This window comes from Arvicanthis niloticus, chromosome 10 (assembly GCF_011762505.2).
Source record: "Arvicanthis niloticus isolate mArvNil1 chromosome 10, mArvNil1.pat.X, whole genome shotgun sequence".
NCBI lineage: Eukaryota > Metazoa > Chordata > Mammalia > Rodentia > Muridae > Arvicanthis > Arvicanthis niloticus.
Window position 1 is genome coordinate 6615815 of NC_047667.1, and position 19137 is coordinate 6634951.

Genomic DNA, 19137 nt, shown 5'->3' on the forward strand with positions numbered 1-19137 from the left:
TCCTGCCTCTCTACAGGTGTTTTCTTTGTCTAATTTTTATGTCTGTACTGTTAATCATCTTGAATAAAGTCACCCCATATTGACTTCTGATATCCTCCACCATCCCAGGACTCTGGAGCTTTTTAGAGGTACCCCCACCAAGTCAGCTGCAGCTTTCCATTCATTTGCTTGTCCCCTTTGACCTCACACCTGTCTCTACTTACACGTGATCCTCATTCTTCTGTTACCCTCCCAATCCACTCTTCCACCCAGTTCCCTCCTTCTCTCTGCCTCCTGTAAGTATTTACTCTTCTTAATGAAATTCAGATATCTATGCTTGGACATTTTTCTTCTTTAATGTCTTTCTATCTATGAGTTTTATCCTAGATATCCTGTACTTTTTGGCTAATATCCACTTATCAGTGAGAACATACCATGTTCATTTCGCATCTGGGTTATGTCATTCTGATTGTTGAATCTCAGAGTAAATTTGATATGTATTTCACTAATTACTAAATATATTGAACATGTCTCACCCATTTGAGATTCCTCTGTTGAGAATTTTATTTAGCTCTTTACTATTATTTTACAGTTATTTGGATTGTTTGAGGCTAACTTCTTGACTTCTTTATATATTTTGGATATTATCCCTCTGTCAGATGTCAGGGTTAGTGAAGATCTATTAACAACATGTAAGCTCCTGTTTTAGTCAGTTGACCCCACCTTTTGCCTTATAGGGGATTTGGAGATTCATTAGTTCCTATTTGTGAATTGTTTATCTTAGAACATTGGTGTTTTGTTCAGGAAGTTATCTTCTGCACAAATGCATTCAAAGATAGTCCCCATTTTCCCTTCTATTAGATTTAGTGTATCCAGTTTTATGTTGAGGTCTTTAATGCACTGAAATTTAGTTCTTTTACATTCATACATGCAGTTAAATTATCCACAATTGTAGAAGATGCTTTCTCCTTTTCCATTGTACAGTTTTGTCGTCTTTGTCAAAATCAGGTATATATAGCTGTTTGGGTTTATTTCAAGGTCTTCAATTCGGTTGATAAACCGATTTGTTTGTATACCAATGCCATGCTGAGATACAATGTGCATACATAAACAAAAGAAAAGCAACATGTAATATGAGAAATCACTTCAGCTGGACATACTTCAAAGATTCTGTCCATTATTGAAAAGAGATGTGTCAATTCTGTTTTGATAAAACATATCAGGTAAGTGTACAGAAATGAAAATGAAAATCTTTTGTTTCTTCTGCCTGTAGAAGCTTATCACCTTTTCATATCTACTCTGGCTAAAGGCATGGGGAATGGCCAGTATTCAGTTGTGTTTCCTACTCTTCTGTTTTATAGAAACAGGAAGGTTCTGCTGCCTCTATGTAAAGATGGTTTCTGGAAGTTGAAATTTTAATGTAAATTTTTATGAGACATTCCCTTCAGAAAGAGAAAGTAAACATGTCTCCTTTTCAGGTGAATATGTGCATGGTTATGGGACAAGTTGAATGTTCTTAAAGTAATACTTCATTTTCAGAACTTTCTATTCTTCCCTATTCTGACTCAAATGTACTTAAGTATTTTTTTTTATGATCCTCAGTATTACCTCTTTAAAAGTTATGTCACTGGTGAGCTAAAAGCAGATTTTCCCTTTTACCAGTCTTCTTCATTTTTCAGTATAAATTGTAAAAATGATAACATAATTTGAAAATACATAAAGTTTTATGATCACAAAAATGATTGTACATGACACTAAAGATGAATGTATACTTGATGTCTACTGTGAGTCACTTGGGTCATTTTTTGTCTGTGGATAAAGACCCATGTTTCATGAATCTTTCATCTGAGGGCCTATTGCAGTAGTTTTCAGCCTTCCTGCTGCTGCAAACATTTAATAGATTTCTTCATGTTGGCCTGACCCAATTATGATTTTACTTTTATTGAGACTCCAGACGTGTAATATTGGCACTGCTATGAATCTTGTAAATATCTCTGTTTTCTTGTGGCTTTAGTGATCACCATTAGATTATTTAGGTGATCATATCATATGATCCCCAAAATAGTCACCACCCTCAGCCTAAGTTTTGCTTGACTATTGGAACTGTTCAGAGAAGTTACAAAATTCTTTATTTCAGACATAATTTATCAAATATGTATGTTAGTTATTGGTACCAAAAATTGTATATTTAACTAACATTTCTTTGGTCAATTGACACAAGGGCATACTGTTTATTTTAATTTCATGGTCTACTGACTTTCATGGATATGGTAGAGTTCTCTAAGGAGGAGTGGGAACGTCTGGATTCTGCTCAGATGGCTTTGTACAGAAATGTAATGTTGGAGAATTACAGTAACCTGATATCCTTGGGTAAGAATATTTTTATTCCATAAATTCTACTTCACCATAGTGATATCTAAAACTTCTATGACTATTTGGGTCTACCATCCATTAATTGGTCATTCTCTTCTGTTTTTATAGATATTTATTACTCTCTGATTTATATCTAATATGGTATTTGCCTTTATCTTGTATTTATATTAATGTGCTGATCAGCAAATCTTGTACCTTTTTTTTTTTTTGAAAAGGCAGTCTGTTGCTTTTATAAGTGAATGTACTTTGAGTCCCACAGTTTTCTTTTTTGGATGTGTTAATTTTACAGTGGAATCCAGAATTTTAGAATAGATTCAGTATGCAGACTCTAAAACACTTTGGAAAGAAGTGACTATAAAAATCATTCATTTATCTTCTATTCTTTCTATCTCACCTACATGTCACAATCCTATGCTAGTACATAACTACATTCAATGGTATATCTTTGTGCTCACTTGAATGTAGAGGTATTGCTGGTTCAGAGCCAGAGGGAATCTTCTGTCTTGAAAAACACAAATAACAATGGATTGGTGGTAGAGAGTATACAGAAGGAAAAAAACCAGGTAATCTGAAGTGAAATAATATCTCATATTATGATTGTAAACCCAGGAGAAATCTAGACCTGACAGATGGCTGGAGAAGCTCTACAATAGAATTTATTTCTAAGAGCTTATTTAATAAAAAACCAAAGAAACAGTATAAACATGGATGCTATATGATTTGTGCCTCATTTTAACTGAATACTGAAGTTTTGAAATATACTATAACTATTTTACAAAATAGCCAACTATTTTATATTTTAATTACTGTCATTTTTGGTTACATTGAAATGATCAATAATGATCATTCACTTTGAGTGATTTACTGATTTATTCCACTTTTAATAGTTTTATGAAGTATATTAGGCTCATATTTTTCTCTTTCAGCTTCTTGCATACCATCTCCACTCTCCACACTAACTTAATATTATGATTTCTCTGATAATTCTCTCTCTCTGTCTCTGACTATGTCTTCTCTCTCTCTCTCTCTCTCTCTCTCTCTCTCTCTCTCTCTCTCCCTCTCTCTCTCTCTCTCTCTCTCTCTCTCCCCCAGAAGAAAGAAGTACTAGAAACAAAAATTATATTTAAACATGGAGTCTGATTTGTTCTGGCAACAGCAGGCATGGTCATTCATAGTATGAACCTTGTTTTCTCTCTCTAATAAATACTGTAATTTAGAGATTTCCTTACATTGAATGACACTTTCTACCTCTGCCCTTCTTAAATTTGGTGTTTCGTCTCTCTTTTACTGGTCTTCTGAACACTTCATATTCTCAATGAGTTTATATGGGCATTGCTCTTGTTGTGTCTAAAACCATGCAGTTTAGTTAGAATCATTCACAAATCTGGCCTTTAAAATCCTTCTGTCTCATCTTTGGCATAGGTCCCTGAGCCTTGATAGAAGGATGTGAGAAAGAAAAGTTACATAAGACTAAGAATTCCAAAGACTCTCAGTTACTGTACATTGTTGATATAAATATTAAACTTCTCCACTGAAGTCTGAGTAATACACAGATCTAATGGAAGAGGAGTATACCTTTAGGAGTCATATTATTGCCATTTTTATTAGTAGTAACAATAGGAGAATTTTGGTGAATTTGAAAGCTGCTCTTTCTGTCTCTGTGAAGTATAGAGTTAAAATATTACATTGAATCTGTAGATTACTTTTGGTAAGATGGCCATTGTTACTAGGTTACTCCTTCCAATTCATGAGCATGGGAGATCGCTCTATCTTCTGAGGTCATCTCTGATTTCTTTCTACAGAGACTTGAAGTTCTTCTCATACATAACTTTCACTTGCTTGGTTTTGTTGACATTAAGATATTTTATATTATTTGTGACTTTCGTGAAGGGTGTCCTTTCCCCTAATTTCTTTTCCATCCCATTTATCCTTTAAGTAGAGGAAGTCAAGTGATTTGTTAGAGTTAATTTTATATTCATCCACTTTGACAAAGTTATTTATCAATTGTAGGAATACTCTTATGAATATTTGGGGGCAATTATATATACTATCTCCTATCTAAAAACTCAGGATATCAAAAACAACTCTCAACAATAAAATAACTTCTGAGGGAATCACCTTCCCTGACCTCAAGCTGTGGTTCAGAGCAATAGTAATAAATACCACACAGTGTTTGTATAGGTAGATAGATCAATGGAATAGAAATGAAGACCCAGAAATGAGCCGATACACTTAAGTTCACTTGGCAGAAAATTCAAAATTATACAATGGCAGTTGGCATGCAGAATGCAGTTTGATCCATTCTTATCTCCTTAGACAAAAGTGCAAGTCCAAGTGCATCAAGGATCTCCACATAAAATGAGACTGGATGAATCTAAAAGAAGAGAAAGTGGGAAAGAATCTTGAACACATTGGCACACAGGGAAATTTCCTGAACAGAACACAAATGGCTCATGTTCTAAGGTCAACAATTAACAGACAGAACTTCATAAAATTAAAAAACTTCTGTAATGCAAAGGATGCTGTCAATAGAACAAAACAGCAACCCACTGATAGAGAAAAAAATTTACCAACCCTTCATCTGATAGAGAGCTAATATTGAAAAATTACAAGCAACTCAAGATGTTAGACACTAGAGGACCAAATAACACTATTAAAATATGGGGTACAGAGGTAAACAAAGAGTTATTATCTGAGGAGTCTCAAATTGCTGAGAAGCACTTAGAGAAATGTTCAACATCCTTGGTCTTCAGAGAAATACAAATCAAAAATAATTAAATTTCACCTCAGAACAATATGAATGGCTAAGATCTAAAACTCAGGCAACAGAAGATGCTGACAAGAATGTGTAGAAAGCAGAAAACTATTCCATTGCTGGTAGTACTGCAAGCAGTTAAAACTACTTTGGAAATCAATCTGGCCATTTTTCAGAGAATTGGAAATAGTTCTACCTGAAGACCCAGCTGTACCATTTCTAGGCATATACCTAAAAATGTCTCCAATGTATAACCAGGACATGTGCTTTTCTATGTTTATAGCAGACTTATTTCTAATAGTCAGAAGCTGGAAACAACCCAGGTTTCCCTCAACAGAAGAATGGATACAGAAAATGTGCTACATTTACAGAATGAAGTACTACTCAGCTTATAAAAACAAGGACTTTGGGAAATTCACGAGTAAATGGATGGAACTAGAAAATATCATTCTGAGTGATGTAACTCAGAAACAAATGAAACCTCATGATATGTACACATTGATAAGAGGTAGTAGCTCAAAAGCTCACAACACCCACAATACAATCCTCAAAGCATATGGAGCTTTAGATGAAGGAAGTCTAAATTGTAAATGCTTCATTCCTACAAAGAATGTGAAGCAAAATAATCACAGGAGGTAGAGAGAAGAAGAAACCTGGGATAGAGAAAGGAAGGGGATGAGAAAAAGTGGGGCGAAATCATGTATTGGAAGGAAGAGGAGAGATGTTCAGAGGGTCAGGAAATTGAATAGGAACATGTAGCAGTGTGGAATAAAGAACTGGTTGTAGCCACTATAAAATACAAGACTCCAGGGAAAAGAGAGGCTCCAAGGACACAAAGGTGATGGCTTTAGCCATAATACAAAAGAAAAGGAATATAAAACTACCAGAAACTACATAGGTACAGCTTCCAATGGAGGCAGAGGCAGGCTTATTTCTGAGTTTGAGGCCAGCCTGGTCTATGGAGTGAGTTCCAGGACAGCCAGAGCTATACAGAGAAACCCTGTCTTGAAAAACCAAACCAAAACAAACCAAAACGAACAAACAAACAAACAAAAAAGATATGCTCCTGTCTAAAATAAAGTCAGGGATAAAAATCAGAACTGAGACTGAATGAAAAGTTTTCCAGAGATCAGCCTACCTATTGATCCACACAGTTTGCAAACACCAAACCCCAGCACTACCGATGATGCAAAGAGGCACTCACAGACCAGAGCCTAGTATGGCTGTTCCCTGAGAGGTTCTACCAGCACTTGACCAATACAGATGCAGATACTCTCATATTAAGCCCGGGGGAATGCAGTGGAAGTGCAAGGTGAAGGAATGAGCTGAAAGGGAGTACAACCACACATGAAGAAAAATATCAACTAACGGGATCTGCTAGAGCTCCCAACCAACCAAAGAGTATAATTGTAGCGAGCTCTGACACCAGATACATACATAGCAGAGGATGGCTTTATCAGACGTCAATGCAAATGGAAGCCTTTAGTCCTGTGCAGGCTTGATGTCCCAACATAGGTAGATGCTAAAGTGGTGGGGTGGGTTGAGTAGGTAGAGGAGCACACTCATAGAGGTAAATTGTAGAGAGAAGAGAATAGATGGAATGAGTGTTTGTGGAAATGTACCCGGGAAGGGGGATATCATTTGAAATATAAAAGATTAAAATTATTAATATAAAAAGAATAGTATATTTTAATTTAGGGACCAGGACACATTTAGTCTCAAATTCATGGCCTTATAACTAGCATCACCTATTGGTTTTAAATCATAAAACTACAGTACTGCCAATTATATAGTAGTAGGCATCTTTAAACAATTAGGGGAATTTTAAATACCAGTGGACATATTGTCCAGAAAGGTCAGCATTTGACATCAAAAATTTGTTAGCTGGGTGAAAAGGATAATTTATTTTGTCCACCTATAGTGTTGCTTTACTTGAAAATACTATGAATGTAATTCAGTAGGGATGAACAATTCTTTTAAACAACCAGCTCAGTATCTCAGTTTGTTGCTTTAAGTTTTTACTATAAAAGCAGTAGGCATATATATTTAGGTTAGAAAGAAGTATAAATATATTTGGAATTACTTGTGGTATGAAACTGAATTATAGGTCCCGTTTGGATAATAAACCAAAAGTTTATAACCGGTTCCTTTTACTAGGTTCTATATGTAGTAACATCTTGCATGTAGTTATTGCATGATCTGTTTTAATTTGTGGCAATGTCACTTAACTGCTTTTCATATGCACATGTCTTAGGAAGTATCTATAATAGAAGCTTTCTATATGGTATTTCTAACCATGTTTAATGTGAGCAAACAAATGATGCTGAAGTTAGAGCTATATGTATTTTAGACTTATTACCAGAATTCAATATCCAGAAGATACAAGGTGAAAAAATAATTTTGCAGAGTATACCCTGCTAACAGGTATGTCCCCACATATTAAGAGAGTATATAAATATACTTTTAAAATTTGACCATAATAAGTTATTGCTCTCCATAATGGTTTACCTCTACTCCTCTATGCCCCATCTTATGATATAATCTTGAACTTGTTTCTTATTTATTAAACTGTTTTTTATTTTTTTCTTCTATGAAAATTAAACAGTTATATTCTGGTCCCTAACTAGCTACCTAATCACCGTAGATATTCTAAATATATCACACATACCCAAATCTTAAAAGCTATCTAAGCACATGCCAAAAAACTCACATTGTTAGATTTCTTGCAGTTCCTCACTCAAATTCATTGTTTCCAGCTCCATCAATTTTTTTGAAATTTTCATAAAGCATAAAATAATGTTGTGTATACAGCTTACAAATATTAAATACAAATGTAATAGATGGTTTTAAGCAACAACATTCTTCTGATATAAGAGATGTTTTACTCAGAAACTCACAAGTAAATAAAGCTCATTGTTAGATGGACTCAGGGCACAGTTTTAATATATCATCAGTTTAGAACTAATGACATTTTTCTTCAATTTTTTTTCTTCCATTTAGAAACCCAAGATATTTTTTCAAATGTCTTTTTTTGTTTTAAGAACCCATATTAGTTTGTTCCAAAATACCTTAGCAAAGAAATGTGTATCCCAAATTAAAATACATGCAAATATTTGCATCTCTTTCCAAATTTATTTCCAAATATTCAAAATTATTTCAAAAACAGCAACTCACAATCACTTGCAAAACATGATGTACCATGATTAGGTTTCTTTCATTCTGGAGATGCAGAGGTAGTTAAGCATATGCTAATTAATAAATGTAATGAAGTAAGTAAAAAAAGTACAACATAAAAAATGTATTACAATCCCACAGATTCTGAAAAAGTCTGACAAAATACGGCATCATTGCATTAGAGTTCAAGTCAGACTAGGGATAGGAAAGATGATTTCTAATGTTTGTGGCAGTCTCTTTCTGCGTGGAGAAAAGCTCAAAGCCATTCCATTGAAATCAGGAACAACAGAAGGATGTGCATTTTCTGCCTAAATATACAAGATATTTCTTCAAATCTTATTTAAAACATAAACCATTGTAATGAATTTATAGGATACATATAGAAAAGGTGTCAAATTGTCGTTATTTTTGGTAATGATTTTATTATAAAACTTGAGAGAATATTACTTGTACTTATAAGCAAGTTTTATGTATGTTTATAGATCTTTTGAATAGCATTGTTGTCACTAGTGTCATTGTAACATATGCAAATATATACATCATATGGATGCCTTATAAGGTATGTAAAATTTCTATATATATAATGTATATCATATATAAATAAATACAAACATATGTATTTTGTATTAATTTAAGTAAATATAAAATAATATTCCTTAGTGGCTTGCCTAAAAACATCTTTTTTATTATGAGTCAAAAATCTTCCTTCTTTAGTATTGACCCTTTGCCCCCTACAAGTTTATATAATCTTCTTCATGTCCTAGTTCAAATTACCTTTATTTTTCCCATCCCTATCCAACTAATTGTACTAAACTAATGTGGGTTAGAAAATGAGGATTATTTTCCTACCAGACATGATTAGCCATATAGGTTTTCAAATGCAGGTTGTTTATCAATTTATATATATATATATATATATATATATATATATATATATATATATATATATATATATATAATAAAAGCTAACTCACAGTGATATTTTAAAGTACTTGTAAATAAATATAGCTAAAAAATACACAAACACACACGCACAGGCATAGTCACTCACTCACATATAAGTATACACTTATATTGATAATCTAAGGAAGACAAACATGACAATGAGGTTGGTAAACATTGAATGGTAATTGGAACAGGCTTGAGGGAAAGAAGAGATGAGAAATGTGATGTATTTCTCCTTCAGTTGGAAAATTATATATTTTTGATATTTAATTTATTCATGTTACATCAAGATTGAGGCCCACACCCTCCAAAGAGTCTATCACTTATACAGGCCATCCCCCAACACCAATCTCCTTCTCCTCTGAGAAGTGGAAAAAAATCCCTGGGCTGCAAACCAACCATGGCATACCATGTCACTGCAGGACTGCACACATCTACTCCAGCTGTGGCAAGAGGAAAGCATCCTAGAAGAGAAAACTGAATACACATGTAGGCCATGGAGTCGGGGACTGCTCCCATGCCAGTGGTTGGCGGACCCTCAGGAAGACCAACCTGTACATCTGCCACATATATGACAGCAGGGTTCATGGGTTTAGGTCCAGTTCATTTATTATCTTTGGTTGGTGGTTGGTTGGTGGTTGATTTAGTCTCAGGTAGCAACAAGGTTGCAGTTTAGTTCACACTGTTGGTCATTTTGTTGACCTATTACCCTCATGGTTCCTCAGTTCTTCTTCCAAGTCTTACACAAGGCTTTCTGAGCTCTATCTAATGTTTGGTGGGGGTCATCTTCATCTCTTTCCATTGGCTGCTGGATTGAACCTCTGAAAGACCACCCATACTTGACTCATGGCTAAAAGCATAACAGAGTCTCATTAACAGTGACAGGGATCTATATTTTTTCATGGTATGGGTGGCAAGTTGGATCAGAAATTGGTTGGCTATTGCCTCACTATGTGCTTCATTTGTTCCAGAATGGTAGTACAATACCAAGGACTACTCTTGGCTTAAAGGAGGGTTCTGAGAGAGTGGGTGTCTGGGATTGGAAAAACCAAATAACTGGAAGTCAAACTTTGGGTCCAAGCTGACAACCTCTACTTGATAAAGATTTTCCAGTCTTCTCTCTATGTTTTTCTTTGTCTCTGAGGATCTCTCTATCTATATTCTGCTTGCTAGCCATTCTAAGAAATCTCCCTTCTCATATTTTGCTTCCTTTTGTGTGTGTGCCTGTGTATGTTCTCCAATCAGTTCTCATTTTATGTCCTAAAGAAATGTTCTGGTAACTCATCTCCTGTAAACACAGGTCTAGTCTTTACATATCAACCTAGTCATTTACTCCAGGTTTTCTTTTTATATTGTTTTTTAGTGTCCCATCACCTAGCACTTTGATTCTTAGAAGATATCAATCATATATTTATTCTTAACAGTGCAAATGCATTCAGATACAGGACTGCTTTTGTTAAGCTGAGAAGATATGCTACTTGGGTTGGGCACTGTCTGAAATTTCCATTTCTACTTTCATAAGCCTGATCCTAGTCTTGCTTTGTCCTAGGCTGATCCTGAACTCAAGAATCTATATGCTTTTTTTTTTTATAATAAAAAAATACTTAGTTGGGTAAAATATAATGTGACCACCACTCTGTAAAGCTTTTTATCTTCTTTCTCAGAACTTTTCTAACAAATTGGCTCACAAGGAGCCTGCCTTTATTCCTTTAGATTCATGAAGCCCCTCATATAGTTGATATTGCATTTGTACATTTTGATGAGAAAGTATATATTTTCAAACTTACATATTTAGAACTCTTTTTCATAGCCTTAAGGGATATCCTGAAAGTCTCAGAGTTTACCATTTTTATAAGACATTGACATACCTACAACTCCTGGACTTGAGGTGTTTTTAGTTATCATGTAGTCATTAACCTAAAAAGTTATGACATTCCTTGGAAGGAAATAGTCCTCCACTGCTAGTTGGTTCAGAAAATATGTACATTATTATACAAAGAAGATATGTACATTATTATACCTACACCTGGAGAAGACATTGCTACTACTTGAGGCTCACACATGTGCATGGTCACAATGGCAGAAACAATGGCACTTTGTCTACAATGAGGCCACGCTGGGCTAAACAGTTCATGTTTCTACATCCAGGCACAACGAAAGAGTTTATTCCATGTTCCACATCTTTGTCAGTAAGTGATCTAGCTTGAGTTATTGATCATAGCCATTCTGATGAGTATAAGATGGAATTTCAGAGTGGTTTTTATTTGCATTACTCTGAAGACTATAGATATCAAGCATTTCTTTTAAGTGTCTCTGTCATTAGAGATTCCTCCATTAGGAATTCTGTTTAACTCTGTGCCCCAATTTGAATTGGATTGTTTAGTTTGTTGTTATCTAACTTATTGAGTTCATTATATTTTTGGATATGAGTCATCTATCAGATGTAGAGGTAGTATAGTTTTTTTCCAGTATATAGGTTACCATTTAATCATATTAATAATTCTATTTCCCATGTAGTTGCTTTTTAGCTATAGAAGATCCCATTTATAAACTGTAGATCTTAGAGCTTGAGTGATTGCTTTTCTGTTCAATATGTTGTCTCCTGTAACACTACATTCAACACTATTATACACTGTGATGGATTGTATTTGTTTAGGCTAAGGAGTGACTTTATAAGGAGAGAAATTTTAGCCATGTTGGTGTGAGTGTTTCACTGTGGACATTGGCTTTAATAACATAGTCCTAGTTGCCTGGAAGTCAGTTGTCTCTTATTTACCTGCAGATGAAGATGTACAACTCTCAGCTCTTTCTGTACCTTTCCTTCCTGGATGTTGCCATAAACTAGCCTTGATGTTAAAGGATTGAATCACTGTACTTGAGTTTCTGTTGTTTGTTTTGAGCTTGAAGTGTTCTCTTCCATCTCTTATGTTGTGTTGATGACACTTGTGGCCTGAATTCCTGGTCACTTGTCTAGATTTTCTATCTCTGTCATTGGCTCCGTTTCTGTATTCTTTATTTTTTCTCTTTCCCTTTTTATATCCTAACATTTTTATTTTCTTTATCTATTTGATTATATTGCCCTGTTCTTCCTCATATTAATTTATTTTCTCATTATCAGTGTCTACTTGTTTAATTGAATTTTCTGTTCTTTTTAAAGTGAATCTCTGTAAATAAAGTTTATTTATTTGTTTTTAAAAGATCTCCATCATCTTCATAAGATTAGACTTAAGGTCATTTTCTGCACTTCAGGATTGCTCAGGTATACAGAGGTTAGTTGTTAATTATGTTATTTCCTAGTTTATAGACAATTTTGAGGTCTCTAGTATTCACAGACCTGGTAGTCCTTGATAGCTATTGGACTATGGAACTGCAAGTCCAGCTGGAAGTTCCTAGTAGCCCCAGGCCTCTGGGCTTTTAGGAAGACATGCTTTGCCATGGGTGGCAGCTGGCTTCCAGGGTTCCAGGCAGAGAAAGTAGTCCCAGATATATTCAGACATTTGTTTGTCCAGGATGTAAGTATACCACAATGGAAGCATATAGAGCTTGTAGTTCCTGATGGCTGCAGAAATCTTTGAGTGCATGTAGCACTATAGATTGGAAGATGCAAAACAAGGTGGATAGGGCAAACTTAATGGCTGCAGTGCTTTCCAGGGACTACAGGACAGAGAGGATTGGGAATAACACCTGGTTATCTTGGAAAACCGTGTTCCTGCAGAAAAACAGGCAGAGCTTTGGCCCAGGGAATGAAAGTCAGATGTGAGATTCTGAAATTACAATTTAAGTAATCTGTAACTGTTTAAATATCAGGTTAATTACTTCATCCTTAATTATAAGTAAAGTTTTACATAATAATATGGTTGAAAAAATGATTTCATGTACATCAAGGCTTTTATCATGTTGAAGAATTATCAAGTTCTTCAGGATTTATCTGTCTCAGTGAATATTACTTAATGTTTGAGAATATGTTGAAATTCTCTGTTTTCATGTGCCTGTTATGTGTTTTGTGAGATATACTTATTATTTCATTATTTCTTTTCATATTTTTACATTTTCATCATATTCTTTTTTCAACTTAATATATTTTTTACTTCCTTTATATATGGCTCACTGGCTCGCTAACAGTCAGCCCTCATACAATTCTTCCCCCATCCTTTATCCCCTTATACTTTAAATAGATAAGGGTCCCCTATGTGTACACTGAAGCTGTCACTTCAATTCTATCTCAGGTAGGTGCTTCCTCTCCCAATAAGTCCAGAGAAAGCAGCCCAGTTAGTAGAACATATGCCATATACAGATAACAGCTTTTTGAATAGCTGTTTGAATTAGTGTTATTTCCCAAATAATGGTTAACCTGCACACCTGATATGTCTAGGTCCAGTCAATGCATGTTCTTTGGTTGGTGGTTTAGAATCTTAAGTCTCCAAGGAGCCAGGTTGGTTGTCTCTGTTGGTATTTCTGTGGAGTTCTTATTGCCTTCATTGCCCACACTCCTACTTCTTATTCTTCCTTAAAATCCCAAGCTACAACCAAAGTTTGTCTGCAGTTGTCTCTATCTATCTGAGTCAGTAGCTGAGTGGAGTCTCTCATAAGAAACATGCTTCTATCTGCAAACAAAACACAGTATCATTAATAATGTCAAAGATAGGTGCTTGCACATGGGATGGCTGTCAATTTTATCCAGTTGTTATGTGGATATTTCCTTAGTCTCTGCTCTATGCCAGTGCTTGAATTTCTTGTAGACAGTATAAATTTTTAGTTAAAACTTTTCTGGGTATGTACTTGTCTCTATCACTCTTTTGGGGTTTCTGACTGGCTATAGTAAGTCACCACTTCAGGTTCCATATCTGCAATATAGTGAGTCACAACTAAGGTCACCCCCGTTGATTCTTTGATTTCTCCCTTATCCTTGGTAACTGTCTCATGCTCAAGTTGTTCCTCATCTCTGACCTCCTACAGTTGCAGATTTCCATTTATTTTTATAAGCATCTAGCACTCTCTCCTGTCCTTCTCTACACCTGATTCTAAAACCTCCATCACCCTCCCTCACCCACCTCTTCTCCAAGTTCCCTTTCTTCATCTGCCTATTATGGCTATTTTATTCCACCTTCTATATGAAATTCAAGCTTCCAGTATTTTCATCTTAGTAGTGTAATATTGTATATTTTATGGCTAATATTTCCTTGCAACTTAGTATATATCATGCCTGTCATTTTGTTTCTGGGTTACCTCAAACAGAATGAAAGTTTCAAGCTCTATCCATTTGCTTGTAAAATTCATGAGTTATTTATTTTTTTGTACCTGAATATTATTTTGTTGTGTATATTTACCATATTTCCTTTATCCATACTTCAGATGAGCTTTTTATCTGGGTTGTTTACAGTTTTTGGCTTTTACAAATAAACATGCTATGAACATAGTTGAGCAAATGTTTTATGAGATGTTAGAGCACTTAAAATTTTAGCATATATCTTTCCTTATTTTCTTATAAACATTCTCTCTGATTTTTAATACATTGTTTAATCTTGCATTAGCCTTCAGTCATAAAAGAAGTATTGTACATCCTCATTTCTGTCATTCTGTCATTGCAAAGGTGATTTGTTTCCATACTGATAATTCATTTTTACAGAGAGAATATTTTTTAATTAATGGGTGACACCTGCCACAATTTTTTGTTTCCAGTTATACTGTTATAGTGAATAATAAATGATGACATTCATAATATTATAAAATATATGACATATTTCATGAAATATCTTCTAATATTTATAATATTTGTGAAATTGGTTTTTGTAAGAAAATTGCTGATATTCTGTATTTTTTTCTATGATCCTCAGATTGGTGCTATTTCATGTAATATTGATATGTATAGTTTTAACCTAAATCCAAAATGTCATATAATGGTTTTCTTACACTACTTTTAGCTGTGTCTTGTGATGAAAACAAGAAGCTATTTCTCAAAGCATATACAGAAGATTACATACAGAACAAAATAACACAAAGGTTTGGATGTAGTTGCCTTTCAGACCTATAACAAGTTCAGGAAATATAAATGTGACAGTACAGTGTATAAAATCTGTAATTTTGAAAATGATCTGTTGTAAAAGCACATCTGTTTTTTTTTCCTGAAAATGAACAAGAAGCCCTAGCTTCACCACAATGAATTTGGTCTACATCACTCTTTTTTTCACAATTGGAGACTTCTCTAGAAAACTTTTTCCAAGTTTTAAAGCACAACTCTATTTGATTCGGAAAAATGCAATCATTAAAAAGTGAAATTTGGCCGCTGCTCACCCCTCCTCCAGTCTGAGGCCTGAGGGTGAGTGCACCCAGGTGTCCCCCAGACACATTCTGGGGGATCCATACAACCCATAGCCAGCGCTAGCACGCCCCTTCCGCCGCTCGCCCCTCCTGCAGTCTGAGGCCTGCGGGTGAGTGCACCCTGGATTCTGCCAAACACATTCTGGGGGATCCATAGAACCCATAGCCAGCGCTAGCACGCTCCTTCTGCTGCTCGCCCCTCCTCCGGTCTGAGGCCTGCGGGTGAGTGCACCCCTGATTCCGCCAGACATATTCGGGGGGGGGGGATCCACAGATCCCACAACCAGCTTTAGGTAGGAAAACCCACATACTACCCTGAGCTCATAGCTGGGCGCCCTGAGTGCTCAGAACCCAGCAGATACCCCTCCCCGCCCCCCTTCCCCCTTCCCCTGCTGGCTAGCACCCCCCTTCTGCCCATCTCCTGGGTCTGAGTCCCGGACCAGACCTCTACCAGGTCTGCAGTTGTGTGGACCCCGGTCACTGCCTGAGACATACTGGAAGGTCCGCTCAACCCAGAGCCACAGAGGAACAACTGAACTCAGAGTGTCAGACAACATACCCTGAGATATCCAAGAGGAGACACTGCACCCAGAACAGCAGACATCTAGCTGGACTGCTACATAGGAGGCACCATATCCTGAGGCATCCTAGAGATACCACTGTAATCAGGGCAGCTGGAAAAAATCACAAAGACATCTGGACTCCTAGACGACCAAACACAAGCGAGACAACTGGAAAGACAGGCTTCAATCAGAGACAGAAGTACAGGTAGCACTAGAATTAACCAGATGGCAAAAGGCAGGTGCAAGAACGTAAGCAACAGATATCAAAGTTACATGGCAACATCAGAACCCAGTTCCCCCATCATAGCAAGCCCTGAACACCCCATCACACCAGAAAAGCAGGATTCAGAATTAAAATCACTTCTCATGATGATGATAGAGGACTTTAAGAAAGACATAAACAACACTCTCAAAGAACAGATAGAAACCCTTAGAGAGGAAACACAAAAATCCCTTAAGGAAGTGCAAGAAAATGCAACCAAACAGGAGAAGGAATTAAACAAAACCATGCAGGATCTAAAAATGGAAGTAGAAACAATAAAGAAATCACAAAGGGAGAACACCCTGGAGATAGAAAACTTAAAAAAAACGATCAAGAGTCATAGACACAAGTATTACCAACAGAATACAAGAGATGAAAGAGAGAATCTCATGTGCAGAAGATACCATGGAAAACATTGACACAACTGTCAAAGAAAATGCAAAATACAAAAAGCTACTAACCCAAAATATACAAGAAATCCAAGACACAATGAGAAGGCCAAACCTAAGGATAATAGGAATAGATGAGGGGGAAGACTCCCAACTTAAAGGACCAGTAAATATCCTCAACAAAATTATAGAGGAAAACTTCCCTAACCTAAAGAAAGAGATGTCCATAAATATACAAGAAGCCTACAGAACTCCAAATAGTTTAGACCAGAAAAGAAATACTTCCCGCCACATAATAGTCAAAACATCAAATGTACAAAACAAAGAAAAAATACTAAAAGCAGTAAGGGAAAAAGGCAAAGTAACATATAAAGGCAGACCTATAAGAATTACATCAGACTTCTCACCAGAGACCATAAAAGCCAGAAAATCCTGGACCGATATCGTACAGACCCTAAAAGAACATAAATGTCAGCCCAGACTACTATACCCAGCAAAACTGTCAATCATTATTGATGGAGAAACCAAAATATTCCATGACAAATCCAAATTTACACAGTATCTCAACACAAACCCAGCACTTCAAAGGATAATTGGTGGAAAACTCCATCACAAGGAGGGAAACTACAACCTAGAAAAAGCAGGAAAGTAATCTTCCAAAAACCGTAAAAGAAGGTAGCTACACAAACATATCTCCAATGCCAAAAACAAAAATAACAGGAAACAACACTCATTATTCCTTAATGTCTCTCAATATCAATGGACTCAATTCTCCAGTAAAAAGACATAGACTATCAGACTGGATACGTAAACAGGACCCAGCATTTTGCTGCATTCAGGAAATGCACCTCTGTGGAAAGGACAGACACTACCTCAGAGTAAAAGGTTGGAAAACAATCTGCCAAGCAAATGGTCCCAAGAAACAAGCTGGAGTAGCGATTCTAATATCAAATAAAATCAGTTTTCAACCAGAAGTAATCAAAAAAGATAAAGAAGGACACTTCATATTCATGAAAGGAAAAATGTACCAAGAGGAACTTGCAATTCTCAACATCTATGCCCCAAATGTAAGGGCACCCACATACATAAAAGACACTTTACTAAAACTTAAAGCATACATTGCACCCTACACAATAATAGTGGGAGATTTCAACACCCCACTCTCAGCTATGGACAGATCATGGAAACAGAAACTAATGACACAATGAAACTAACAGAAGTTATGAACCAATTGGACTTAACTGACATCTATAGAACATTTCATCCTAAAACAAAAGAATATACCTTCTTCTCAGCACCTCATGGTACCTTCTCGAAAATAGACCATATAATTGGTCACAAAACAGGCCTCAACAGATACAAAAAGATTGAAATAATCCCCAGTACCTTATCAGACCACCATGGATTAAGACTTGTCTTTGACATGGACAAAAACATCAGAAAACCGACATACACTTGGCAACTGAACAATGCTCTACTCAATGATAACTTGGTCAAGGAAGAAATTAAGAAAGAAATTAAAGACTTTTTAGATTTAAATGAAAATGAGGACACATCATATCAAAACATGTGGGACTCATTGAAAGCAGTACTAAGAGGAAAAATCATAGCTCTAAGTGCTCACAAAAAGAAAGTGGAAAGAGCATACATCAACAACTTGACAGCAAACCTGAAAGCATTAGAACAAAAAGAAGCTAGTATACCCAAGAGGAGTAGACAGCAGGAAATAATCAAACTCAGGGCTGAAATCAACCAAGTCGAAACAAAAAGAACTATACAAAATATCAACAAAACCAGGAGCTGGTTCTTTGAGAAAATCAACAAGATAGACAAACCCTTAGCCAGACTAACCAAAGGGCGCAGAGACAGCATTCAAATTAATAAAATCAGAATTGAAAAGGGAGACATAACAACAGAAACAGAGGAAATTTAAAAAATTATCAGATCCTACTACAAAGGCCTATACTCAACAAAATTGGAAAATCTGGAGGAAATGGACAATTTTCTAGATAGATACCAGGTACCAAAGTTAAACGAGGAGCAGATAAACCACCTAAACAGTCCCATAACGCCTAAAGAAATAGACACAGTCATTAAAAATCTTCCCACCAAAAAATGTCCGGGGCCAGATGGTTTCAGTGCAGAATTCTTTCAGACCTTCAAGGAAGACCTAATACCAATCCTCTTCAAGTTATTCCATCGAATAGAAACAGAAGGAACACTACCCAATTCAATTTATGAAGCTACCATTACACTCATACCTAAACCACAGAAAGACCCAACAAAGAAAGAGAACTACAGACCAATCTCTCTTATGAATATTGATGCAAAAATACTCAATAAAATTCTCGCAAACCGAATCCAACAACACATCAAAAC

At 35.8% G+C, this 19137-nt stretch overlaps 1 pseudogene; it reads left to right on the plus strand.

Annotated features, from left to right (window-relative positions):
* The first annotated feature begins 2237 nt into the window (after positions 1–2237).
* LOC143443776 (KRAB domain-containing protein 5-like) lies at positions 2238–15533 on the plus strand (annotated as a pseudogene).
* Positions 15534–19137: the final 3604 nt, after the last annotated feature.